The sequence below is a fragment of the Diceros bicornis genome, unplaced genomic scaffold (assembly GCF_020826845.1).
Source record: "Diceros bicornis minor isolate mBicDic1 unplaced genomic scaffold, mDicBic1.mat.cur scaffold_97_ctg1, whole genome shotgun sequence".
Lineage (NCBI taxonomy): Eukaryota > Metazoa > Chordata > Mammalia > Perissodactyla > Rhinocerotidae > Diceros > Diceros bicornis.
The window spans coordinates 851,055-877,700 of record NW_026691866.1 but is presented as its reverse complement, the minus strand read 5'-3'; the positions used below and the strand labels follow the sequence as shown (position 1 = coordinate 877,700).

The following is a 26,646-nucleotide window of genomic DNA, read 5'->3' as shown; positions in this document are numbered from 1 at the left end:
GGTAGACTGTACATCTATTTGTGTATTATATGTATATCTATATGTGTATTATACATAAAAGAGTAAGATTTTTTTCATCTTTCCCAAAAGAACCAAGTTTTGCCCTTTTGGGGGAGATGTCATGCCTTTAGAGAATGCGTGTTTTATTGTACATCTTTGAAAACCGGCTGGAGCTATTTTTGTAATTGAAAAGAAAATGAATACAATCAAAATGAAAAACCAAAATAAAGTGCAGAAAGGCAGGAATGGTGGCTCTGAAGATTATGTGCAATAATGTATGTTTCTCACTCAATTGGGTTTCTCATGTAAGCTCATCAAACCTGAGGCCATGCCAGGAGTAATTTTTAAGGTTGAGCCCAAAAAGCTTCTTGCTGCTTCACGGTATTTTTCTTTTCTTTCTACACAGGGTGTTGTGGTATATGTAGCTGCAGAATATTCGCATCAACCCCACCGGAATCAGCGACATGGCGTAAGTTGGTCCAAGAGAATCCATATGTCCAATGTGGTGGGAGGACGTCTTCTGGAGAGGAGATTCTTTTGTTCAGAGGCTGACAGCTGGTCACTTGCTGAGAGCTAGTTAGTGGCAGAACAAGGGATAACTTCCAGGTCTCCTGGTTCCCATTCCAGGCTCTTTCCTTTGTACCTTAGACTTGCTGTGTGACCTCAGGCAAGTCACATAACCTCTCTGATCTTCAGTTTCCTCAGCTATGAAATACAGATAACAAGATTCCTATCCCACAGGGATGTTGTGAAGCTTGAATCAAAAGAGGTAACTTTGTAAACCACCTGGTATGTGTAATAAGAACTTCATAAATGGTAGTGTGGTGGGTATTGGGATGAAATTTAATCAAACTACAACTCAATGTGAAAAAAATACATTTTTTATGTTTAATTAAGAATTCTCATCTTCCATATAAGCTCCTGTTGGATAGAGGAGGAAAACGTTGTCAGCTCTTAGTGTTCTCAATGTCTCAGTTTCTCAGTTTAGTCTTACTTGGAAAACCCAGTTTATATTGTGTGAAGACTTAATCTTTCAAAATTTCTCACCCTGCTCTTGTTCCTCCCAAGATGGCATCTGGGTGTTGGTGTAGGTGCAGCTTATGGGATCTTGGAGCTGTGAAGTGTGGACTCTGGTTGGGGTGTTTTGTCTACAGATGGAGCATGGTCCTACCTTGGTTCTTGCTTGTCCATCAATCCTCTCAGAAGCTCTGCATCTCCCAGGGGTCCATGCAGTAGCTCCTGGTTTCCATGTCCAGGCTATAGAAACCAGAAGAGTTTTCTTGGGTCACCTACTAGCTCTCCCTGTCTGCTGGTTCTAATCCTTGGCCCCCACACCATGTTGGATGTGGCAACAGCAGAAAGAAAGCTTTTGTTGGGAGAAGTCACCCCTTAGCCTTGATGCCCCTAAATTCACCCACTCCTATCTGGAAGTCTCTGAGGTGACCCATCTCCACTTGCATTTAGCCTTGAGGTGAGATGGCAGAGAAGCAGGAATCCTGGTGAGTCTTCTTCATCTTATCTCTCTTTTAGCTTCCCACAGTTTTCTTTCTGCCTGTATAACAGGTATATCCCTTACATCATATCCTGAGTCCTCTCTACACCACAGCTTAATGAAATCTCTATCTTCCAGTCCTCCAAGCCTGGCTATTGAAAAATAAAATTTATTGAGATATAACATTGTGCAAGTGTAAGGCATACAATGTGTTGATTAGATACAGTTATATATTGCACAATGATTACCACCATAGCATTAGCTAAGACCTTCATCACCTCACATAATTACCATTTTTTTTGTGGTGAGAACATTTAAGATCTACTCTCAGCAACTTTTAAGAATATAATATAGTATTGTGTACTATAGTTACCATTCTGTACTTTAGACCCCCCAAACTTATGCATCTTGTAAGGCTTTGCTTTCAAGACTATTGTCTTCTTGGGAACTCAAAAACCCAATTTGATAAGGAAAATCTGAACATTACCGTTTGGCTGTCATTGTGTGTCTGCAGCTAAGACATCTGAAATTTTCCTGAATGAGATGAAATCCTTTGGCAGAATGGGTTTGAGGAGGGGGGGGTGTCACATCCCTATAAGTGGAAAAGAGAAAATTACGTCAATATATTTCCAAAAAGATCATCCTTGATTTAAAAAATCTATCATTTTTTAAACAATAAAAAAGTCTTTAATAAAAATTTTTAATAAACCTGAGCCCAGAAAGCCTTTGGTTGGTGAGAAAGAGCTAATCTCCACAGTTCTGGGACCCCGCCCAAGCCTGGCAGAGTGTGGGGAAGTTAGGTGGATAAATGAAGAATATGTGCCCCACAGAGAGAGTGTGAGAAAAGTATGGGAGAGGGATGTACAAGGAATTTATAAACGGGAATTCAAAAGGCTTAACCTTTGAGAAAATTTGGTACCATCAGGATTAAAAATCCATAAACACAGGTGTATTAACTTTGTGAGAGTTCATTGAACTGTACACTTATGATAGTTGCACTTTTCTATACATATATTACCCTTAGTAAAATGTTATCAAAATGCGCATGCACTTGACACAGCAATTCTTCATCCAGGAATTTACTCCAAAGAAATAGGCATATAACATAGAGAGATATCTCACTATACACTCAAGGGTGTGCATGTTAGTACTATCCTGGTAACAACCTGGTATAAACTAAATGTTTGTTTACACTCAGGGACTGGTTGGGTTAATTGTTGTGCTGGTTAGAATAACTCTAGCTACTGTAACAAATAAACCCAAAACTGTCAGTGGCTTAATAAAAAGAAATTTAATTCTTGTTTGTTTAAGAGTCCAATGCAGATATTTCTGGCTAGTGAGTGGCTTTCCTCCACGCGATGATTCAGGGACCCAGATCCTTCTGTATTGTGGCTCAGCCAAGCTAGGGTCTCAGAGTCTTCTGCAGGCAGCGGCAGAAGGGGAAAGAAACAGTGGAGAAGGCACACCCACTTCATAAAATCCTAGGCCTGGCCGTGACACATGTCACTTCTACTCACGGTCACATGACCATACCTGGAAGCAAGGTGAGCTGGGAAATGTAGTCCATGGTTGGGCAGCTGCCTTCTAGTGACAATTCCACACCATAGAAAGGGGAGCGTGGAGTTTTTGTTTGATCTTTGGCTACCTCGCTATCTCTGGTGCATCTATAGCTCATGGATACAATGGAATACTATGCAGCTGTTAAAAAGCATGAGTTAGGTCTATATGGACTGACTTGGAAAGTTGTCCAAAATGTATTATTTTCTTAAATTTCTATTATAGAAATATTAAACAATCAGAGGCAGAGAAAATAGTATAACAAATGGCCATGTGCCCACTGTCCAGCTTCAACGCTTGACAAAAAAAAATTTGCTTCTCTTGGTTTGCAAGACATACTGTTGAGTGAAAGAGCAAGTAGAAATAGAACAGAGCTGCCCAAAAGAACTTTCCATGATGATGGACATGTTATAGATCCACAGCAGCCACTAGTCACATGTGGTTATTGAGCAGTTGAAAAATGCTGTTGGCACTATCTTCATGCTGCCTCAAACCTACCTCAAACCAACAACCAAAAGAACCCCACACTTCCCCCTCAAGGCGCAAGGACACTTCCTCTCTTCAGTTTCAAAATAGAGTTTCTCTGTCATATTTTGTTTAAGGGTGTGAGTCCAAAGGAAGGTTTTTGCTTCTAGACAAACTAAAGCAGCTCTCTGCTAAAAAGAGGGCACATAACTAGCAATAAACCCATATAAGAAAACAATGATCCTCAACTCCTACCTCACACCACACACAAAAATCACTACCAGATGGATCATAAACGTGAATGGTAAAATGACAAAGCTTCCAGAATATAGCATAGGAGAACATCTTCACCATCTTGGATTATGTAAATATTTCTTAAAAGGACAAAAGAAAGCACGTACAGTAATGGAACACATTAATAAATTGGGCTTCATTGAAAGTAAGAACATAAATTGATCAAAAGATATCACAGAGCCAGCCCTGGTGGTCTGGTGGTTAAGATTTGGCACTCTCGCCACCGCGGCCTGGGTTTGTTTCCCAGTCGCGGAACCACACCACGCGTCTGTCAGTTGTCATACAATGGTGGCAGCTCACGTAGAGAACTAAAACTAACAACTAGGATACACAACCATGAACTGAAGCTTTAGAAAAGGAAGAAAAGTGGCCAGCCCGGTGGCGTAGTGGTTAAGCTCACACACTCTGCTTCGGAGGCCTGGGGTTCACAGGTTTGGATCCCGGGCGTGGACCTACACACTGCTCATCGAGCCATGCTGTGGTGGCGTCCCACGTACAAAAAATAGAGGAAGATTGGTACAGGTTAGCTCATGGACAATCCTCCTCATCAAAAAAAAAAAAAAAAAGAAAAAAGAAAAAAAAAGACATCATAAAGAGTGAAGATAAGCTATCATAAAAGATACACTTGTAATATATATCTAACAAAGAATTCATGTTTTTTTAAAAAGCATCCTACAAATCAGAAAGTAAAAGAGAGACCACCCAATTTTGAAAAATGGCAAAAGACATTAACAGGCACTTCATAAAAGAGCCTACCCAAATGGCCAACAAGCAAATAAAAAATTTTAACATTATTAGTGACCAGAGAAATACAAATACAAACCACAATGGAGTATTACTACATATCCCCCAGAATAGCTAAATAAAAGTCATAAAATAAATCAGAAAAAACACTGACTCTATAAAGCACTGGTGAGGATACAGAATAACTGGAACTCTTAAAGACTGTTGGTGGGAATGTAAAATTTTAAAACCACTCTGGAAAACTGTCTGGCAGTATCTTCTAAGCTGAACAAATGTGTATCCTATATGCAGCCATTCTAATCCTAAGCAGACATGCACACACATGTGCACCAAACACACACACAAGCACGTCTATAGATACATTCTTCTTTTTTTTTTTTTAATAAAGATTGGCCCTGAGCTAACACCTGTTGCCAATCCTCCTCTTTTTGCTAAGGAAGGTTGGCCCTGGGCTAACATCTGTGCCCATCTTCCTCTACTTTATATGAGACGCCGCCTCAGCATGGCTTGATGAGCGGTGCGTAGGTTCAGGCCTAGGATCCGAACCCACGAACCCCAGGCTGCCAAAGCAGAGTGTGTGAACTTAACTGCTATACCACTGGGCCAGCCCCAGATGCATTATTCTTAATAGCTTAAAACTGTAAATAACCCCAAAATGCGTCAGCCATAGGATGGAACGTAAATTTTAAAATACACAAAATGGAATTCTACAAAGCAATGAAATAGAACAAATTATTGCCACATGCAATCACATGGATGAACCTCCCAGACACAATACTGAGCAAAAGAAGCTAGAGAAAAAAGCAGTACGAGTTGCATGATTCCATTTCTATGGAAATCAAGAACCAGCAGCACTAGTCTACAGTGACAGAGGTCTTAAGGGTTGTTACCTTTGAGGAGGTAAGTCCATGGAGGGGACTCAAGGTGGCTTCTGGGGTGCTGGTGGGGTTTTTTGTGTGTGTGAGGAAGATTAGCCCTGAGCTAACATCTGTTGCCAATCTTCCTCTTTTTGCTGAGGAAGATTAGCCCTGGGCTAACATCCGTGCTCATCTTCCTCTACTTTATATGTGGGACACCACCACAGCATGGCTTGATAAATGGTGCGTAGGTCTGCACCTGGGATCCGAACCTGTGAACCCCGGGCCGCCGAAGTAGAGCATGTGAACTTAACCACTACGCCACCAGGCCGGCCCCAGGGTGCTGGTGTTTGATATCTTGATTTAGGTGGTGGTTTACAGATGTGTCCCCTTTGTAAAAGATTTTTGAGCTACTCATGTAAGATTTGTGTACTTCTCAGTAAGTCTGTTACGTTTAGGTAATAAATAAATTAAGTAATTAATGAGTGAGTGAATGAATACAGAAATTTATAAATAAATGGGGCATAGTAAAATGGAGTCAAATGTGTGGAATCATGGTATTCCACACTAACGCACCTTTAGTCCAGGGGTTTAAAAGGCATTTCTCACAGTAAATGTCTTAGAAAATTCAATATCTGTGTGTATACCACATATATAAGTCTGTTTGAAACTGGCAAAAGCGAGTGTTAATATCCTCACATACAGTTAAAAGCGTCATTTTATATACCAGAGCCAGATTCTGGGCTCCGTCCAGCTGAAGTTGTTAAGGAGAATTCTCTGAGCTGCAAACTGCCCTTCTGTTTTTAATTCCCAGAAACCGAGGTTAGATTAGGGACAAGGAAAACCAAGGAGTTCTCTTTCGCTTGCTGCACCATAGAATAGACACCACAGACATTGGACTATCCCAGTCAGACGATGCTTCCTTCCAAGTCTTTTCGTTTGGTTTTAGGTTTCACAAGATACTGTCTTCAACTGAGTGAATTTCTCTTAAATGCCACGTAGCAAGTGGGAAAGCTTACAGAAAATTTTATCTCACCATTTTTAGTACAGTAAATCTGGAATGTTCTTAAAACAGATTTGAGTCTAGTGCCTCTAATTCACACTGTTAGAGCAATCTTACACAGTAAACACGGAGAGAAAAGCCAGCGTAGAGTCACCTCTGGCCACATGGGATATGACCTTCCCTTTTCTCTGAAAATCCTTTTTACTGAACTGCAACTTGAGACATGTAATTCAGCATAAAAGCTTTTGTGCAGCCATTTTGACAAGTCTAAACGTTCAAGCAAAACATATAACTCCACTTAAAACAACCATAATTCAAGCAAATGAGTTTTCAGAGGGAAGTTTATGTAAAATCATGCTGTCCATCATATATTTAACTGGACCAGGAATTTAATGGAAGTGTTTATCTTTGTTTCCCTCTTTTAGAAGAAACATAACCAGACAAACACAAAGAACCCCAGGAACTGAAACACACAAAAGATACGAAGTTGAAAACGTTTCCAAGTTATCATGGTGTAAGGATATTTCAGTTGATCTCCAAGCTTTCACAAGAGACTCCTAAGTCAGGGGTTCAGAGGACTCTTACAGAAAGATATCCCGTCCACCTCTGACCCAGAATTCTTCCCCTCTTCCCTGTGTCCCCCTATGTCATCTTGTCCCCTTTGGAGCCTCCAGTAAGGCTCCTTCCCCTCTGCTTCTCAACTACTTGGTACAAAGGCTAAAACGCAAGTAAATAGATGCCGAGATTTCCACATATGGCCAGTTGGCATATTTTCATTGCTTGCATCTGGGGGAAAAGTTTTCCAGTTTACTTTTAAGGACCTACATTTTCACTTATAGTTCAAAAATATCTCAGTTCACTCAGACATCACTATAATCTTGTATAGCTGGTTTCCACAGTCTAGATGATAGGATCTGCATCTATGGTAATGTTTTGGATAAGCTATCACTTTGCTCTAAGTAAATTGTCCACTTAATGTTCTTTATTTGCTCAAGACACATCTCTATAATTAGTAGACATCTTTATATTAAAATCAATCCTTGATTTTATTTGTCCATCAATAAAAAAAATTGCTTTTTTACCCTCAAGAAAATCCTAACCCAACGTTTGATATAACCTATACAAATTTTATCGTAAATGAAGGCTTTCCTAGAACAGTGGTATAAAAATTTCACTTATCTGTAGATACTATGAAAATTGTTATGTTTAACTTTTAAATACAGAAATAGCTGAATGAAGGGCAGTGGTAGGATCTGGGGAGAAGAAGGGGTAATCAAGGGAGGCCACCCTGAACCTAATCCAGGGTCCAAATTACTAAATTGAACTAAGTTTGAGAATTGGGAGAATAGAATATACGCTTTGCTAATCGAGAGATATCCAAATGTTATTGGTAGAAACCAATATATTTACTTATTTATTCAATACACATTTTGGGGGCTCTCTAAGTGTGCTAGACACTGTTCTATGTGACGAGGATTTGGAAATGACCAGGACATGGTCCCTGACCTCAATGAATGCAGAGTGAATTGGAGGAGACAGATAAGAAACACAAACAATACACATATTTGTTTTCTAGTACCACAAACTAAATGGCTTAAACAACAGAAATGTATAGTCAGTCTCACAGTTCTGGAGGCTAGAAGTCCAAGATCAAGGTGTCAGCAGATTGGTTCCTTCTGAGGGCTGTGAGGAAAAATCTCTACCATGCCTCTCCCCCAGCTTCTGGTAGTTTCCTGGCAATCTCTGGCATTGCTTGGCTTGTAGAAGCATCACCCTAACCTCTGCCTTCATCTTCACCTGGTGTTCCACCTGTGTGTGTCTGTGCCAGACTTTCCATTTTTATAAAGACACCAGTCAGGTTGGATTAGGGCCCACCCTATGCCATTATGATCTCATCTTAACTAATTATATCTGCAATGACCCTATTTCTAAATCAGGTTACACTCTGAGGTACTGCGGGTTAGGATTTTGACATAAAAATTGGGGGCGGGGTGGAGCGGTGACACAACTCAATTCAAAACCATACAGAAAGAAGGGCATTCAACCTGCCTCTAATCATCCACAGACTTTCCTTAATGGCCTCCATTCCTACCACCTATTTCCAAGTCAGTCCCCTGTCCCTACCATCTGCCCCAGTGGGAGGCTGGCTGCCTGCAGAGCTAAAATCTCAATGAATGGGAGCTACTGCAACTGAGTGTGCACAATAGCTGTGTGAGGGTCCTTGCCTTCTACTTAACTTCCAAAGCAAAGCCATATGTCAGAACCCAGAATACTGAAGTTCCAAAAATATAAATCGGAGAACTCAGTAATACATTCCCTGACAGAAAATGATCCATTTCACTTGTGTTGCCAATTCAAGGATAGAATTGTGCTTGTGGACACATTTTTTCTGGAGCTGTGGGGAAAATATTGATATTATTTGGTACTTTTTTCTCAGTAAAACCTACACTTCATAGTGTTTATAGTCAACTTGAGGAAGCATTCCAGCTATCACACTCCTAGGGAAATATTTTAGACTTAAGGATATAAATAATAAGAAAATGACAATACAAAACAGATCTCCGAGCTTCCCGAATTTTTGTCTCTGCAGGTCTATGCTCTGTTTGCTCACCCTCATGGCTCCATCAGCAGCCTCAACGTGAAGATCATTGACGCCTCTCTTCTGAGTGCCACTCAGGGCTCTGCCTCTTCCCCTAATATGCTGTTCACTACCTCCCACTCTTAGCACTGTCTTGAGTTTTCTCTTCGGTCGGTCAAATGCCTTTGGTTTATCTGGTTTCCTTGGTTGGGAGACTTCACTAACCACTTACCTTACCCTAGCTTGACCACACCCTCAGTATTCTGCTCTGTTCTCCTTGGTCTGTACCATGCTGCTCTTCTTTTAAACATATTTTTGTGAAAATGTAGAAATGTGGCAATGAGCTGAGAACACACTCAGAATTCTGTCTTAGCTGAGCTAAATTGCTAATAGGCCACTGTCCACCCCAGATAGACATCCCCAATTCCAGGCTTTAGTTCTAGGCCCGCTAGCTGTAGCTCTGGGATACACTCAGGATATTCTATGGCTTCCATGGTTTCTCTGATCCAGCACTGAAAAACAAAAACAAAAAGAGAAGAGCTCACACCTGGGGAGGCTAAGAGGTCTTTAGTGAATCAAACGTCATACACTCAAGGTCTTTAGAATTACAAAGTGCCCAGTTGAGACAAAGGACCACTATCTTCTTCCGCAGATGGCATCTTCAGGCTGAAAAGAGGTGCCCTCATGAGGAAAAGAATCCCTCCACTAAAATGAGGTCAGAAGGAAGCTCCACCCTCAATTAAAAGAGGGGCCAGTGTCCTTCATTTACTACTGTGAAGGGATTAGAGGAATATAAGGCAAAGGCCTTTATAGAATAGGGCTGGAAGCCCTGTAACTTGGCAATGGTTCTATTTTTTATTTTAGTCCCTTGTCTGTTTCCATGGAAGAATTAGCTGTAAAACTTGAAATAAAAAAGTTCAAGAAAGGCAATGAGGAGGATTCTCAGAAACCAGCATGGATCAACTCTCACCTCCATATTTGTGTATCAAATGGCTTCTGAGAAACAATGCTGTGGTTGACTAAAATAAAAAGAGAAATCTCTTACCACCATCCCCACCACTACCACCACCATCAGCAGCAACAACCATCAGAAACACTGTCAGTTCCCTCCATTTAGTTCAGAAAATGAAGGCAAAATACTTTGATGAGGAAAACACTTTTCACTCAGTTACTCATAAGAATTCTGGCTAGTACCCAAACCTCTTCCTGGGTCCTGGTAATTCTCCTTTACTGAACAATTTTGGGTTACAACTTCGCAGGGAGAAGGAAGTTTAGTAACTCATTTTGGAAAACTTTGATATTTATCACATCTACCTGTCAATGCTATAAATGAAACCGCATGAGCTAAAACAGTGTACTTCTGAACACAGCCATATCCTTCACCAGGCAAAGGCAGAACAGGTATATGCACTCTACCACGCAGTGTGGTTCCTTATGTGGGTGGTCTTAATTCAGCTAATCAATGTTACCTTAGAATCCAGCAGTGACTGCTCGGAGCAGAGTTCTCAATCATTCATAAGATCCTGTACATGTCTATTTCACTACACTTTCACATTGCTTTATAAGTGTTTGGGTCTGATGCCCCCACTAGACTGCAACATTTCTGAAGGCAGGAGCTGTGTATTACTTGTCATTGTATTACCATAACCTAGCAGAGTGGCACATAGTAGGTATTTAGAAAGTGTTTGCTGAGTAAACAAGTCAACTAATAAAAAATGGCTCCTTTTTCATTTTCTTTGCGTTGATTTTAAATGTATAATTCGGTGACACTTTCTGAAAGAACAGATTCACTGGTAATGGCCTAAGACATATATGCATGCTAGATATTTGTGCTAATGTGTACACAAATCTTCAGGACTCTGGGATAACATAAAAATTAAATTAAGTGGCAATCCAGTGTATGGAGTTTTATTTGTTTCTCTGTTTTAGTTTGCTTTTGACTTTGATGAAAAAATAAACGACTGTTTTGATATGTCTACATCTGTCTCTGCTCATAACTAACCTTTGTATTTTATTAAGTCAGATATCTGCTAACTAGAACAAAAAGTAAAGGTGCACGATGGTGATGAAAAATAATGTCAACTCCACTATTATTTTATCTAGGACACTTTTACATGCCAGATTCAGAATGTTAGCATGAATGCAATGATAAACAATTAGTATAATCTCTCATTGGGTATATTCTGTCTATGGTCTTTAAAACATATCCAGGGGCCGGTCAGGTGGCGTAGTGGTTAAGTTCGCGTGTTCCACTTTGGTGGCCCGGGGTTCGCCGGTTCGGATCCTGGGCGCGGACCTACTGAGGCAGTGTCCCATATAGAAGAACTACAACTCTACAACTATGATATACAACTATGTACTGGGGCTTTGGGGAGAAAAAAGAAAAAGAGGAAAATTGGCAACAGATGTTAGCACAGGGCCAATCTTCTTAGAAAAAAAAAATCCAGAGTCCTGAAATAATATTTCGATTTAAAGTCTCCTGGATGTTTTAGGTCATTCTTCTGACTGAAAACGTTTGCTAAGACATTAATTCAGGATCACAGTAGATGTTTCTATCGTGGTCATGTCTGACATGTCATTCTGGACTCTGTCTCCCCGATTTTCAGGGCCCCATCCCTACGGCTGTCCTCCAACAGTCTCCAGCCCCTGCAGACCTCTACCTGTTCCAAGCTTCTTTCTAGAAGGAATACATGCCCTTAAACACGGTCTTCCTCTCCCCAACCCTTCCAAATAGCTCCTCTTTCCTCTAACCAATAATTCCCCAGAAATTAGGCTAAGATAGTAGAAGGCAAACAATGCAATTACCTAATTAGAGTAATTTGCACAATGTTGTGAATAATTGATATGTACCACTCTTGCAGGCTACTTGCACTTTAATCGATGGAATGTTCTCTCCAGGATTTTTTTGATCATTGGGTTCAGTGGTTTCCCAGATGCCTCTACATGTGCCATCTCACTATCATATTTTCTCACCTTATTCCCTTAAAATAGGAACTTCAAGAATGAAAGCCAGCAATCCATCTCATTTTTGTGAACTTAGCTGTGCCTGCTACTTAAAGCAGTTTAACATCAGTATAAGTAAAAAGAATTATAAGAAAAATAAAAGGTTTTCAGATATGCATCCAAAGATGATACAAAGTAAAATTCAAACTTTTTTTACAACACTGAGCTTAAATTAATTATTTAAGGCAATAAACTTTAAGTATGACCATATTATTCTATTCTCCATTAACATCTTATAAAATCTTTATGGAGGGTATGTATACATAACTTGCCTTTTAAAACAAAGGGAATAAAGACAGATCAGAATTTTGAGGGAGCACTTTTAAAACTAGGAAGATTTAACTAGCACATTTTCATAATATTGATTCTTATTATTTCCTAAAGTAGATGAATACTTTTTTATTTTGTAGATTAAAAAATGTCAGTTCCTTCTTCTTCTGCTTTCCTTATAAAAATAATTGATAGCCTTTTCTATCCATGTCACATTGAGACAAAAGCCAAAAGAATATTTTTAACGAAAACAAAACTCCAACCATCTCTGAGACCAAAGTAAACAAGCTGGGTCAATGAGTAGAACACGCAGTTTTCTAAGAGCAAAGGGAAGCCCTCTTCATGCAAATCTTATGGTTCAGAAGATCCACTTAGCAGTTGACATTGGAAGAAGAGAAAGTACTGGCACAAACAGTGGCAAAAACTAACCTAGCATAGTCAGTGGGTGACATCAGGGCCCATGGCGTATATCCCATGGGTGTTGAAAGTTTCAATAATGCTGATTGAAGCCATGTAAAGGGTAAACACATTTTTAAATCAGTATGACACCACTGGCAAACAAAGAAAATCATACTTGAATGGAATTCAATGCTGGCTGAATTTTACTAAAAAGCTGGCCACAAGTCTGCCATTACACACATCTTTCAATTCGGCACTGGGCCTCTCCAACAACAACGCAGGTGAAATTCCACAAAAATCCGCTCCTAATAAATCATCCTGTCAGTTAGACAGTAACATTTACATATCATCCTTCCAATTCCTAATTGGCTAATCAGTTGCAAGACCAAATTACACAATACTGATGGCAATAAAAAACACAGGCATGTAAACAATATTTTTTGTACTCATTGTACTGTCAAGTTTAACCTACTTAAACATGCTATATCTATTTGGATAAAGAAAGCCTCCATAATGACACCATTTTTATGAAGCAAAACTAAGCAATAATACTAACCAACACAATATATTGTTTAGGAGTACATACTATTTTTTTAAAAAGGGAATGGTACCACAAAATTCAAGATGGCAGCTACATCTAGGCAGGAGGCAGAAATATAGGATGGGAAAGGACCATGATATGGAAAACAACAGTAGTTGTAAAATGAATTTTTAATTATGCTTAATAATTTGTGCACACATCTATTATATTATTTAATGTTTATCATTTTTTCCATGATTGACTTTTAAGAGGTCTCTGTCTTGCTTAGAATATGGAGTACCCTATGTCATAGAGCATAGCAAGCTTGGATTACGTAGAGAGAGTATCTATATTTATTGTTAGAATTAGAAATCTCTTTGAAAGCTCTTTGAACTTTGCAATATTCTGGCTGAAAAGCTTATGAAGTTTTCTGCAGTAGCAGCAGCATATAAAAAAAGCTAATGATGTGCTTTTAGTTCTTTGATATTTATCACTTTTTTAAAAATTAAGACTTTAGTGTTTTAAGAGCAGTTTTTGATTCACAGAAAAATTAAAGGGATGGTACAGAGATTTCCCATATACTCCCTGCCCCTTCTCCACAGTCTCCCCCATTATCAACATCCTGCACCAAAGTAGTACATTTGTTACAACTGATGAACCTACATTGACAAGTCATAATCACCCAAAGTCCATAGTTTACCTTAGGGTTCACTCTTGGTGATGTATATTCGATGGGTTTGGATGAATGTATAACGACATGTATCCATCATTATGGTATCATACAGAGTATTTTCACTGCCCTAGAAATCCTCTATGCTTTGCCTATTCATCCCCCCGACCACCCCCCAACCCATGGCAACCACTAATTTTTTTTATTGTATCCATACTTTTGCCTTTTCCAGATTGTCCTATAGTTGGAATCACACATTATGTAGCCTTTTCAGATTGACTTCTTTCACTTAGTAACATGCATTTAAGGTTCCTCCGTGTGTTTTCATGACTCGATAGTTCATTTCGTTTTAGTGCTGAACAATATTCCACTGCCTGGGTGTACCACAGTTTATTTATTCATTCACCTACCGAAGGACATCTTGGTTGCTTCCAAGTTTTGGCAATTATGAATAAAGCTGCTGTAAACATCTGTGTGCAGGTTCTTTTGTGGATATAAGTTTTCAACTACTTTGGGTAAATACCAAGAAACACAACTTCTAGATCATATAGTAAGGGTACATTTAGTTTTGTAAGAAACAGCCAAACTCTCTCTCAAATTAGCTGTACATTTTCCAGCAATGAATGAGAGTTCCTGTTGCTCCATATCCCTGCCAGGGTTTGGTGTTGTCATTGTTCCAGATTTTGGCCATTCTAATAGGTGTGTAATGGTATCTCATGGTTGTTTTGATTTTCATTTCCTTGATAACATATGAAGTGGAGCATCTTTTCACGTGCTTATTTGCCATCTGTATATCTTCTTTGGTGAGGTATCTGTTAAGGTCTCTGGCCTATTTCTTAAATTGGGTTCTTTGTTTTCTTACAGTTGAGGTTTAAGAGTTCTTTGGATAGCGGTCCTTTATCAGACATGTCTTTTGGAAATATTTTCTCCCAGTCTGTGGCTTTTCTTCTCCTTCTCTTGTCTTTTGCAGAGCAGAAGTTTTTAATTTTAATGAAGTCTAGCTTGTCACTTATTTCTTTCATGGATCATGCCTTTGGTGTTGTATCTAAAAAGTTATCACCATACCCAAAACCCATCTAGGTTTTCTCCTATGTTATCATCTAGTACTTTTATAATATGGCATTTTACATTTAATTCTGTGATCCATTTTGTGTTATTGTTGTGAAGGGTGTAAGATCTGTGCCTAGGTTCATTTTCTGCATGTAGATGTCCAGTTGTTCCAGCACAATTATCTTTTATCCATTGTATTGCCTTTGATTCCTTGTCAAAGATCAGTTGTCTGTATTTATTTAGGTCTATTTCTGGGCTCTCTATTCTCAGAACAGAGATCTATTTATCTATTAATCTATCCATTGATCTATTTATTTATTTTTTCACCAATACCACACTGCCTTGATTACTATACCTTTATAGTAAGTCTTGAAGTCAGGCAGTGTCAGCCCTCTAACTTTGCCCTTCTCCTTCAATCTTGGATTGGTTATTCTGGGTCTTTTGCCTCTCCATATAAATTTTAGAATCAGTGTGTTGATGTCCACAAAATAACTTACTGGCATTTTGACTGGGATTGCATTGAATCTCTATAAATTAAGTTGGAAAAAACTGACTTGTTGACAATATTGAGTCTTCCTATCCATGAACATAGACTATCTCTCCATTTATTTAGTTCTTCTTTGGTTTTGTTCATCAGAGTTTTATAGTTTTCCTTATATTGATCCTGTACATAATACATTAGATTTATACATAAGTATTTCATTTCATTTCATTCCTAATGTAAATGGTATTGTGTTTTTAATTGCAAATTCCATTTGTTCATTGTTGGTATATAGGAAAGTGAGTGTATCCTGAAACCTTGCTGCAATCACTTATTAGCTTTAGGAGATGTATTTTGGTCAATTCTTTCAGATTTTCTACATAATATTTACCACTTTTTAGTGAAAAACAAATGTGGCCATCTTTTGTGGAATCAAAAAATAAGGTATGGTTACTCCCCTAAATGCTAGGTAAAAACAGATTTTTTTAAAAATCAAAAACCCTTTGCTAAAATTTCTTCAAGACCTAAAACTGGTTAAAAGTTTTTTTTTTGTTGTTTGTTTGTTTGTTTTTGCATTACATGCTCTGTCCGATATGAAGGTTATTCTCTGATTTTTCATAATTTCTCAAAAGGATATTAGTTGATCATTTTCATCATGTAATTAATATAGTAGCTGCCCAGTTAGGTTGAAAATTTCAAGAGCTAGGTACAATTGCCAAATTGTTTACATTTTTAAGTCCATTTTGAATAAATGAGATGCCCTTGGGGAAAATACACAGAAGATGTAAATAAAAATTCAATTAACCCATAAGAACAATGCACCTCGGATTTGTACAAAACCACAGTCCTGGATGATGGTGGTATTTACTGAGATAGAGAACAATGAAGTAAAAGCAGATTTGGGAGGTGAAACCAAGAATTGTTTTTGAACAAAAATTTTAAATGCATATTAATCTTCTAAGCAGAGACCTAAAGCATGTAGTTGTATATAGGAAAATGGAGCTTAGGACAGATTGGGACTCAAGACATAGATCTGGAGGATCATCATCAGATAGAATGTATTTAAAGCCACAATAATAGGTGAGATCCCCAACGAAGGGATGTAGACTATACAGGGAAGAGGATCCAGGGCTGATTTCTGGGGCATTTGACGTTGAGAGGTTAAGAAGAGGAAGAGAAACCAGCAAGGCAGACTAAGAAGAAACAGCCAGAAAAGTAGGAGAATGTATTTTAGCAGAAGCCAAGTTTTAAGAAAGTGTTTTAGAAAAAAGAAAGTGACTGACTGGATCAAATGTTCCTGAGAGTTTATGTTAAATGAAGACTCAGAATTGGCATTATATTTGTCAATGTGCTGGCCACCGCTGACCTTGATTAGAGGTCTTCCAGCAGAGTGGAGTGGGTTTAAGAGAGAATGGGAGAAGAGGAAGTGGAAACGGGGAGTGCAGAGAGTTCTTTCAAGGAGCTTTGCTAAAAACAGAACAAGAGAAATAAGGTGGCACGAAAAGATTCAAGACCAAGATCAATTTTATTCTGTTCTATTTACGTTGAGAGATGACACAGATACCAATCTACATGTTTGTAGATTGATGGAAATAAAGCAGTCAAAATGGAAAACCGTACAATACAGGAGGGAGAGGAGATAATGTCAGTCTTGGAACGCTCAAGTAGACGAGAGGTTGTGGAGTCCAGCGTACACGTGGAAAAGTGTAGAGGTCCAGACAGTTCATCCACTGTAACAGCAGGGAACAGGGAGTACAGTTTCAGATGAAGGTAGATTGGCAGATCTGATGGTGGGAGAATGTAGAAGTTTCTTCTGATAGCTTTTGTTTTCTTTTTGAAACAAACAGGAAGTTCATTACACTCTTTCGCCAATATGGAGATTGTTCTCTGAGCGACAGAGTGATCTGAGTGAGAGGATCAGGGGAGAGATGCCCAAGATTTGAGGATAGAGGAAAATAGGTGAAAGAGGCATTGTAAGAATAGGAGATTCACATGACTAGGGACATGTGGTACATTGTTGGACAGCAGTGAGGACCCACTTGATACCTGTGATCATGAATAACAAGCAGACCAAATAGCATGCTTCTGTGATTTTCTGTAATCATACTCAGCTGCTCAGATGCAGGCATGAGTAGGCAGGTAGTTGGGTTTAATTAGAATTACAGATTTTCTAGGTAAATAAGATTGAAGGCAAAAAGGGATATGGTAGTTGATGGTTTGCAACGATGTGCTTATAATGTTGGACCACAGAATCTGTGCTAAAAAAAAAAAGAAGGAAATGAGAGGGACGTAAGGACTGGGAAAGGTGCTACAGCAGAATATCTCTGAGAAATTCTCCCACTACAAAAAAACAGAGCAAGCCCCATTTCAGGAAAAAGCAAAGGAGGTTACATCTGACAGGCATTCTCCTAGAAAAAAATCTCATTTTGCCTTCATAATTTAGATCTTCTGACACAGTGCTGCTCCCTTTCTATTTGTGCCTAAAGTCACTAATGGCAATTTTTAAAATATCAAATTAGGTCACATCATAATGGCTTTTTGTGGCAAACAGAAATTGGCTCGAATATGTTTATTACAGTCAAGTTATGAGTTTAACTTGTGTTAACATATGGAAAAATTAAAAATATGAGAAGAAAAAATTCATTTTAAATTATAATGCCAGGTTGCCCTTCAGTAAAAATGTCAAGTAGGAATAAAGCAATTGCAATTGTATTCCTAACATATCTATATCATACTCTTATTAACTTCCAACTTAGATAGAGATCTCTAAACAGAGATAGAGGTGTAGACAGAGATAGAGATCTCTAGATAGAGACAGACATAGAGATACAGATCTATAGATAGCGATCTATGGCTAGATTGAAAGATATTCTTTTCTTCATTTTGAAATTATTTTTCCTTAGAGTAGTCATTAAGAAAACTGCATATCAATTATTATCATATAGTATTTATTGATCCTCCATACCAGCATAGCACTGTGGTAGTAAACACATAAGTGAAATTTTAGCCCAAGGGAATTCACATTGTGAAGTATCAAGATTAAGTCTTATTTACACTGACAATAACACAAGGTTCTTTTTTTTTTTAACTCTACGCTATTTGAAATCAGAATTTAAGATCAAAGATGGGAGCAGTCTGATTGGGTGAGGTCTTTAAAATATCTGAGTCATTCTCATTCTAGATAGGCCTAAATAATACTAGAATTTACCTTTGAAACTGACCAACAATAAAAGCACACTAATAGTTCAGAAAAGATAATTTAGCCAATTTAGGCATATCAATTTATATTCATTCATGTAAACCACAATGAAAGCAGCAAAAACCAATCCTATTCAAATGAGTACTTTCAGGTTCTAATTACAAATCATTCTTATGTACTCATTAAAGTCGTATCTCTGCTAGGAAATATTTGGCCAGATAGTTCTGTGTAACTTTAAGCAGGAAAACAGCATTAAAAATACATATAATGCAAACCTCACTAACTCAGCTAGATTTCCAAGCAGTAGTCTGCCTTACTGACATTTTAGTTTTTAATTGTACCACTATTCCTTGTAACCTGAAAAAAACCTAATAGATTCCTTAGACTTAACTCTATAATCCATCAGTTTCAGAGACAACACAAGTTTTATACTATCTCTATTTCATGCTTGAATTCTACATTTTAATTCCTCTCTGATTCTTCAGTAAAAAGGCAGTAATAAATAGAATTAAAAAAAAACAAGAAGAGGTAAATAGTGGTGGGATTTTCTGAAACCTTACATAACTGATATATATGTCAATTACCTGAACTCAAAAAGATAACTTGGTTGGGTATAAAATTTTAGATCACATCATTTTTCTCCTCAAAATTCTGTAGGTATTGCTCTGTTACTTTGGTTTGGAGTCTAAATGATAGATACTAAACTTAGATGACTCAGAGTACTGTCATTTTTGCTCCTTAGCAGGTAATTTGTTGGAGTGCTCTATTTATGTTTTGTTTCATTCGTCATGCATGGAGGCTTACATGATGGTTAATAATTATTTCAAATCACAACCTTTGCCAGGATGAGTCCAGGTGTGTATCATTTCTTATTTATTTTGCCTAAGAGACCAGGAAGCTTTTCAATCCATATACAATCATGTGTCACTTAACGACGGGGATACATTCTGAGAAATGCATCCTTAGGTGATTTTGTCATTATGTGAACATCATAGAGTGTACTTACACAAACCTAGCTGGTATGGCCTACTACACACCTAGGCTATATGGTGCTAATCTTATGGGACCACCATCATATATGTTGTCCGTTGACCAAAATGTCGTTATGCTGCGCATGACTGTACTTGGGTGCTTTTCTCCCCCCCCAGCAGTGGGAATTTTTTTCAATTTTGTTTTGATTATTATTTCTGTTCTTACTACTGTGCTTTATGTTTCAGAAACAATCAATAATTGTTATCAAATCTCCATTCTCTTTACCTCAAGGCTTCACTTTCATTATTTTAATTTCTTTTTCCTTTTCTTTGAATTCTGGGAGGATATCTTTACCTTGTTCTCTGTCATACTGATCTGATTTTCCACAGTATCAGTTTTATTTTTTACTGGCCCCATTGTCGATTTTAATTTTGCCGCTGCATTTTTTAGAGTCTTGCAATTACCCTTATCTCACCCACCCCCCTTTTCATCGCATCCTGTTACCCTTGTGTTTCTCTACTCTCCACTTAATGACTTTATACTCTATTTCTTGGATGCCAGGTTCTTTTTCATTCTGTTGAGGATTTTGAACAATTTTCTAAAATTTTTTGGTTTTCAACTGTACATAATTTTCATTAGTGTGCTCTTCTGGCGGCTTTTCAGGATAATATTTCATTGCCTTTGTTATGCAATAATTTTCAAGGGTTGCATACAGTTGTTTTTTTATTTTTTTCTATTTCTTCAGCCTGGAACAAGAAAAGATTTGTCTAAGACTAGTATTTTCCAACAGAGAGGATATGTAGATTGATCTGGGGGTGACTCTTTTGCTTCAGTGCTCTTTTAGTCCCAGGGCTGTGGCTGAATAATAGTTTAAATGTATAGTTCTCGCACAATTTTAGTAGTATTCTGTAAACTTCCATGTAATGAGCCTGTGCTCTATTGAGAAGGCATTTTCCCCCACCCACGGGTTAATTCTCTGTCACTCTGAAGTAATGGAGTACATGAAAATGAAACTGTAAATCCCAGAGTACACTCCTGCTGAAGTTTTCTGATTAGCAGGAACCTACAGCACCTTCTTTGTGTATGTTACATCTCCCAGGATGCAATGCACTTGCGTTGGTCCTTTTCCTACTTCCTTCCCGCTCTGTGGTTTTCTGGGTTTTACAGACCCGGATCAGGCAACACTTTGGCTGCCTGCCAGGTGTATCCTCCTGAAATAAAAAAGAAGTCTTTCCAGATACCTTATCCCTGAATCAGAAACAGGAAAGGAGTGTCAGAGCCATCTTTTCAGATTTTAGACCATCGGATATGGGGGGGCTATCAATTACATATTTGAAAACAATTTCACTAGCCCTGGCTTTCATGGATCTATCCTCTCAGATTCTGGAATGAGGTTGGCTATAAATTCCAAATTTTTGACATTATTGTGAATTTTCATCCTTTCCATTTATATATATATATAAATGGAAATATACATATATATATTTCTACCATCGCCAAGTTTCAGATAAAGAAACTAAGGCACAGAGCAGATATGAGGCTTGTCCAAGGAAAGAGTCAGATGCAGGACTAGGCTGAAAACCCAGGAGATTTTACGCCAGAGCCTGTGCACTTAATCACTGAACTCTCTATCCTTTCTGAACATTATACTTAATTAAGCAATTAGTTTTATCGTAAAATGACCACAGTCTTTTCAAATCATGGTTCTTGTCCCTGGTCACAGGTATATATGTAACAATTAGAATAATAATAGATAACATTTATTAAGTACTTGATAAATGCTAGGCATTGGGTTATGAGGTCAACATACATTATCTCATCTAATCCTCACAACTCTGTGAGATATGTACTATTTTTATTCCCATTTAAAAAATGAAAAACAACAACAACATTAGGCCTTAGAGAAGGTAATAAATTTGTCCGGAGTCAAATAATAGGTAGATGGAAAGGCTGAGATTCAAATTCAGTCTGACTCCTGAACCCAAGTGCTCACCTCTTATGCTATAAAGCCTCTATTTAATAAGTACATAAATGTTGTATATAATTCTCCAATAAATTGACAGTATATTATGCTAAAAAGTCACATGTTAAGAATTATCATTTTATATATTCAACTATAAATCAATACTTTGTGAAATAGAAATGTTCCTTCATCATATGCAAATGGTTTCAAATTAGCCAGAGACGTCTGAACGTATTTGTGGTAGGGGATTTAAATTCAATAATTTTTCCATCTTCACTTTGGTAGATCTTTGTGCACTGCGTGAAGAGGTTTTTTGACCCTCTGACTTCCTGTAGGGTTTAACCAGTAAGGAGCACTGGCAGGAAATCAGACAGAGGAAGGAAAGGAAACCTGGGGTGTTTGTTTTGCTTGCTCAGTCCCTGAAGGGTCCCTACGTGCCGGATGAGCACCAAGGTCACTGCTCAGGCCTAGCAGTGGTAACCTGCTCCTGTTACTAGCCCAGCCCACAAGTTTTGTATTGTATTTTGAGAGTTCTCCACACCTGTCCACCCTTATAAATCATTCCTTCACCAAACTCACTCAAATCACCCAATTTAAGTGTGCCATCTCTCTTCTCTGCCAGGACCTGGGCTGACACAGAAATGATTTATTCTGAGATAGAACATATGCCTTGCTATTTTAGAAGACAATATTTTCCCAAGCTATATGCATTCTTAACGTTCATATGTCTTTTTTAAAAATAGCAAAGATGTGTTAAGTGTAATTACAAAAAAAAAGACATGTAATGTTATAGCAAACACACTTTCCTCAGACTCCTAATGTTGACTTTTCAAATTGGATCTAATAAATGACTCAGCTAAAGTACAATTTTAATGCAAGATGAACGGAATGCACAAGTAAACCCATGATTACTGTGCATAGAAAAGTATTCTTGCTCACTTCAGCCATGTCAATTCTATCCTAATTAGGATGCTCTAGGCACTTAAAGATTTATGCTTGGCTCAAGGAGTCATGAGCCCAAACTAAGTGTGCCTAATATCACTGGGTTTTATAAGCACAGCATCAAAGACAGTTAGTCACTTACATTTATGAGATATGTGATGAAATATTTGCAGGGCATCTCCTGGACAGGAAATTTTGAAGTCGAAGAACCTTGAGTGATCATTGGAATTATTTTTCTATTCACAGTGTTAGCAGGGATACAGAGAAATAAGTACTCTAAATATTGGAGGAAGTGTAAATTGATTGATTTAAAGTTAAGATACTCTCTTAAAGACTTAGTATAGTAATTCCATCTCTAAGAATTTATCCTAAGAAAATAATCACAGATGTGTGTGGAGATTTATCTATTCATATGTTCACTAACACAATCAACATAAACACCCACATGAAGGAATATCTAGTCTTTAAAAATGACGTTATGGAAGAATGTATAGTAGCATGGAAAAATGTTTACAAAATATTCTAGATGGAAAGAAAACAGGTATTAAAATTACATGTAAGCTACTCCCGGTGCCAGCCAAGTTGGAGAAAGCTGTCTACAGACCATCATTCCCACTGATTACAACTAAAAACTCTGAGCAGAATACAAAAGGCAACTACCCGGGGACTTGGAAAAGTACGCTTAGCAAGTGGATCGGGAACTAAAGTGAAAACTTGAATAAGGATCCATAAAGGGTGAGGTTCATGCGTTTTAATTTTCCTTTTCTCCCTAGATTTGACCTGAGGATGAACTGAATCCTGGAATTGTGCAGCAATCACTGACAACAAAAACTCCAGGAGAAACACCTTCTTTCCAGACAGAGGACTGGGAAAAAGACAGTTACGTGCTGGAGATTGTGAAGCAGATCCTTTTTTCCTTTTTATTTCTCTCCCAGCCTTGCTCTGAGGCCAGGCCCAGTTACAGAGTTGCACTGGCAATAGCACAAGTATCTGAAACTCCAAGGAAAACCCATCTCTCTAGCCGGGAGGAACAGGGAAAAAAGAGGCCCTGTTGTATGAAGAGTGTGGAGGGAGTATGAGTTTTTTTTTTCTTGTTGCCTCATTGTGAAGGTAGCCCCAATTGTGTAGGACTGCATGACAGCATGGGAGGCTACAATTCTGAGAGGACTCCATCTTTCTAGCCAGAGGAACCAAGAAAAGGAGCATCTGAGAGTTGGAGAGCATGGGACAAACCATGGAGACCTGGAAAAGGGCAACTCCTAATTCTGTGTATGAACTAACAGAACTCCTGGACCTCCACAGAACAAACCCAGAGAAGCATAGCAGAGGTGGCAAGACCTGAGCTACCACATGAACCATTGCCCAGACTAAGAACTGAGTGATGTAAGCTCCAGTAAGATACAAAAGGCATGGCAAGATCTTGAACAATTAAGCTGACATTAGAACTACCATGGGAGAAAATACAAGGTTTGAACCTAACCTGGTTGATTGCCTCCTAAGCAATCAAACAGACAAACAAGTCAACGTTCTCCAAAGGACTTTAACCAGACCCAGAGGGCACAATCCAAAATAACTTGACATACAAAGAGCCAGGAAAATTGGACCAATATTCAAAGAAACAGACAATCAACAAATGCCAACTCCAAGATGGACCAGATGTTGGAATGATCAGGCAAGGCCTTCAAGACAGCTCTTGAACATTCCTCCATAAGGAATAATAATACAAAGAAATATATCCAAATAGCCAATAGTTAAATTAAAATTAAATACTAAAAAAAATTCAAATAATCCAGAAGAAAGCAGGAGACAGGGAACAAGGAAACAAAAAAAGGTAACAAAAAGAAGACAAGTAATAAATGGCAGACATAAATCCAACCACATCAATAATTAAGTTAAATGCACATGATGTCTACTAAAGGATAGAGATGACCAAATTAAATTAAAAAAATAAGACTCAGCTATATGTTGTCTATAAGAAACCCACTCTAAATATATCAATATAGATAAGATAAAAGTAAAAAGATGGAAAAAGGTATACCATTTAAACACTAATCAAAAGAAAGCTGGGGGCCAGCCCAGTGGTGTAGTAGTTAAGTTCACACGCTCCACTTTGGCGGCCCGGAGTTCATGGGTTTGGATCCCGGGTGCAGACAAACGTACCACTTATCAAGCCACACTACGGCAGGCATCCCATATGTAAGGTAGAGGAAGATGGGCAGAAACACGCAATTGTACTTAGAGACTTCAATGTTCCTCTCTCAGTTAATGAGACAGTAAGTAGACAGAAAATCAGCAAGGACATAGAAGATCTGACCAACACCATTCACCAACTTTATGTAATTGACATTTAAGGAACAATCCACCCAACAATAGAACAATACATTTTTTTTCAAGTGCACATGGAATATTCAACATGATAGTCCATATTCTGGGCCATAAAATCAAACTTAACAACTTTAAAAGAATTGAAATCGTGCGAAGAATGCTCTCTGATTATAATGGAGTTAAACTAGAAGGAAATAACAGAAAGATATCTGAGATATATTCAAAAATGTGTAAATTACACAACACATGTCTAAATAACCCACTGTGAAATAGAAAGACTCTTGTGGGGGCAGGGGGTATATGGGAAATCTCTGTGCCTTTCCCTCAATTTTGCTGTGAACTTAAAATTGCTCTAAAAAAAAGTCTTAATAAATTGTTTTAAAAATAGGAAAACTCAAAGAGAATAAAAAAATGCTTTGAAGTGAATGACAATGGAAATAAAATGTATTAAAACTTGTGAGATGCAACTAAAGCAGTACTTAGCAATTAAATGCCTATATAGGGAAGAAGAAAGGGCTCAAAATAATGAATGAACAGCCTAAGCTTCCACATTAAGAAACTAGTAAAAGAAGAACAAACTAAACCCAAAACAAACAGAAGGAGAAAAATAAAAGAGGTTAAAAACGGAAATTAATGAAATTGAAAACAGAAAATAACAGGAAAAAACAATGAAACCAAAAGCTAGTCTTTGAAAAAAATCAATAAAATTGAGAAATGATTAGCCAGACTGATGAAGAAAAAAGAGATAAGATACAAATTACCTATATCAGGAAAGAAATGTGGTTATCACTACAGGTCCTACAGACAGTAAAGAAAGGTAAGAAGAGAATGCTGAACTTAAGATGAAATGGGCCAATTCCATGAAAGACATAAACGACCAAATCTCAGTGAAAAAAAAATAGATACCTTGAATAGTCTTGCATCTTGAAATCAATCAAACTGAATTTGTGGTTGTGACTTTCCAACAAAGAAAATTCCAGGCCCAGTGTTTTTTGCTGGTAAATTCTATCAAAAATTTCAGGAAGAAGTAATACCAATTCCACTCAATCTCTTCCAGAACACTGAGGAGGACCAAAGCTAGCATCACACTAATATCAAAGTCAGACAAAGAAGAAGGAAAAAAACTACAGACAGGGGCCTGTCCCATGGCCTAGTGGTTAAGTTTGGTGTGCTCTGCTTCGGCGGCCTGGGTTCTGTTCCTGGGCATGGACCTACACCACTCATCAGCAGCCATGCTGTGATGGTAACCCACATACAAAATAGAGGAAGATTGGCACAGATGTTAGCTCAGGGCAAATCTTCCTTAAGCAAAAAGAGAAAGATTGGCAACAGATGTTAGCTCCGGGTGAATCTTCCTCAGCCAAAAAAAAAAAAAGAAAAACAACTACAGACAAATATTCCTCATAAACAGAGAGGCAAAATCAACAAAATATTGGCAAATCAAATGCAGCAACATATAAAAGGGACAATATATCACAACCAAGTGCATTCACCCTGGGAATATAAGACACATTCAATATTCAAAAATCAATGTAATTCACCATATTAACAGGAAAAAAATAAAAGCCATATGAACAAATCAATAGATGCAATTAAACTATATGACAAAATTCAACATCCGTTTATGATATTTTTTTAAAAGCCTCTCAGCAAACTAGGAATAGAAGGAAATGTGCTCAAACTGATAAATAATATGAGCAAAAAAATCTATAGCTAACATCCTACTTAATTGCAAAGCCTATTTTCCTCCTAAAAAAGAAATAAGGTAAGGATATACACTCTCAGCATTTCTATTCAATATTGTACTAGAAGTCTTAGCCAATGCAATAAAACATGAAAAATAAATAAAAGCCATGACGATT

The 26,646-nt window shown here is 37.9% G+C and overlaps 1 pseudogene; it reads right to left on the bottom strand.

Annotated features, from left to right (window-relative positions):
- Positions 1 to 1,306: 1,306 nt before the first annotated feature.
- Positions 1,307 to 26,646, bottom strand: part of LOC131403947 (androgen-induced gene 1 protein-like) — a 36,135-nt pseudogene continuing 10,795 nt past the window's right edge.